Source organism: Mandrillus leucophaeus, unplaced genomic scaffold (assembly GCF_000951045.1).
Source record: "Mandrillus leucophaeus isolate KB7577 unplaced genomic scaffold, Mleu.le_1.0 Scaffold809, whole genome shotgun sequence".
Classification (NCBI taxonomy): Eukaryota; Metazoa; Chordata; class Mammalia; order Primates; family Cercopithecidae; genus Mandrillus; species Mandrillus leucophaeus.
Window position 1 is genome coordinate 375,514 of NW_012108797.1, and position 2,912 is coordinate 378,425.

Here is a 2,912-nt window from a genome sequence, read left to right on the forward strand (position 1 = left end):
CTCTTGTTGCCCAGGCTAGAGTGCAATGGCACGATCTCAGCTCACTGCAACCTCTGCCTCCTGGGCTCAAGTGATTCTCCTGCCTCAGCCTCCCAAGTAGCTGGGATTACAGGCATGCACCACGACACCCAACTATTTTTTGTATTTTTAGTAGAGATGGGGTTTCACCATGTTGACCAGGCTAGTCTCGAACTCCTGACCTCAGGTGATCCTTCGGTGTTGTCCTCCCAAAGTGTTGGTATTACAGGTGTGAGCCACCGTGCCCGGCCTCTACATACCGTTTCTCCTTGCCTTATTGCACTAACTAGGATTTCCAGTATATAGTTGAATAACAGTGGTGAGAACTGATATCCTTGCATGATCCCCTATCATAAGAGGAAATCATTCTTTCACTATTAAGTGTGATGTCAGCTGTGATTTTTTTTAAATAGATACCCTATTTCAGGTTAAGGAATTTCCTTTCTAACTGTTTTCTAAGAGATTTTATTGAGTTTTATCAAATGCTGTTTCTGTATCTATTGAGGTGGTCATATTTTTCTCCTTATTATGTTAATATGTTTAATTAAATTGACTTCCAAGTACTTGACCAACTTTGCATTTTTGTGATAAACCTCACTTGGTCATGATAAATATATATATATATACTTTTTATTTACTGCTGGATTCAAATTCCCGAAATTTTGTTAAGAAGTTTTGCATCTATAAACGTAATGTCTATAGTTTTCTTGTAATGTTTTTGTATTGGCATCAGGGTAATTCTGGCCTCATTATATAGACAGGAGGCCTTTTCCTTTATTTTCTGAGAGTTTGCTTAACATTTGTGTTATTTCAGCCTTGAATGTTTGATAGAATTCACTAGTGAAGACATCTGGGCCTGGAGTTTTCTATGAAAGTTTTTAATAACATTAATTTTATTTTATAGATATAGACAGTGGTATACTGGAACTGGCCTGTACCAGCTATTGAGAGCTGATTGTCACTATCTCTTATCAAATCTACATTCAGTGATGATACATTGATTGATTAAAATTGGCCATAGTTTACACTTTAGAAGTCAGATACTCTATGAATCAGGGTTTTTAATTTCTTCCAGAGACCAGGTGGTTAAACACCACTCTGCTGTTCAGGTTTTCTATTTATTTTTTGAGTGAGCTTGGTAATTTGTATCTTTCAAGAAATTTGGCCATTTTATCTACATTATTGCATTTATTGGCATAAAGTTATTCATAATACTACCATGCTGTCCTGTAAATGCTTAGAGAATCTGTAATAATGACCCCTTTTCATTCTTTTTTTTTAAAAAAAAAAACAGCTTTATTTAGTTGTTGTTCACATGACATAGAGTTCACCCATTGAAAGTGTACAGTTCAGTGGCTTTTAGTATATTAAGAGATATGTGTAACCGTCACTACAATCAATTTTAGAACATTTTCATCACCCCATAAAGAAAGTTTATACCCTTTGGTTAAGACTCTCCACCCTCCATCCTCCCCAACCCTAGCCAACCATTAATCTACTCCTTGTCTCTATGGAATTGCATATTCTCTGTATTTCATATAAATGGAATCATGCAATATATGGTCTTTTGTGATTAGCTTCTTTCACTTAGCATAATGTTTTCAAGGCCCATCCATATTGTAGCATATATCAGAACTTCATTTTTAATGACCAAATAGTTTTCCATCATCTAAATATACCACATTTTGTTTATGCATTAATCAGTTGATATACATTTAGATTCTTTTCACCTTTTGGCTATTATGAATAATGCTGCTATAAACATTCATGTAAGTTTTTGTGTGGACATATTTGTGGGGTTTTTTTCTCTTGGGTATGTAACTAGGTCTGGAATTGCTGGGTCATATGGTTACTCCATGTTTAACATTTTGAGGAACTGTCATTTTACATTTCCACCAGCAGCATATGAGGGTTTACATTTCTCCTCATCCTTACCAATACTTGTTATTATTTGGATTGTTCATTTCTGGTAGATTACAAGTCTGATGAAGTGCTCTGTGAGGGCAGAACATTATAAGGGATTAGTACTCTTATAAGGAGGCCTGAGGGAACTTATTTGCCCCTTCTACCATGTGAGTACACAGCTAGAAGATGCTATCTATGAACCAGAGATTCAGCCCTAATCAGGCACCAAATCTGCTGGCACCATGATCTTGAACTTCCAGCTTCCACAGCTGTGAGAAATAAAATTCTGTTGTTTATAAGCTACCCAGTTTATGGTATTTTATTATAGCAGCCTGAATGGACTAAGACAGAGGTTGTTTTACTTCTTCCTTTCCAATCTGGATGTCTTTTCTTTCTTTTTTTTTGGTCTAACCTCCGTGGCTGGAACCTCTAGTGCAATGTTGAATAGAAGTGGAGAGAACAGACATTCTTGTCTTGTTCCTGATCTTAAGGGGAAAGCATCCAGTCTTTCATCATTAAGTATGTTATTAACTGTGTCTTTTTCATATATACCCTTTGTCAGGTTAAGGAATTTTGCTTGTATTCCTCGTTTGTTATGTGTTTTTATCATGAAATGGTGTTGAATTTTGTTGAACATTTTTTTCGGCATCTTTTGAGATCATCATGTGGTTTTTGTGCTTTATTCTATTCATATGGTGTTTTACATTGATTGATTTTTGAATGTTAAATCAACTTTGCATTCCTGGGATAAACCTCACTTGGTCATATTGTATAATTCTTTCTATATGATGCTGGATTTGTTTGAAATATTTTTTGAGGATTTTTGCATCCTCAAAAAATCTACAGCATTAGAGATATTGGCTTGTAGTTTTCATGTGGTGTCTTTGTATAGTTTTGGTAACAGAGTAACACTGGTCTTATAGAATGAGTGGAGAAATGTTCTCTCTTCTTCTATTTTTTATAAAAGTTTGTGAAATGTGAATATTAAT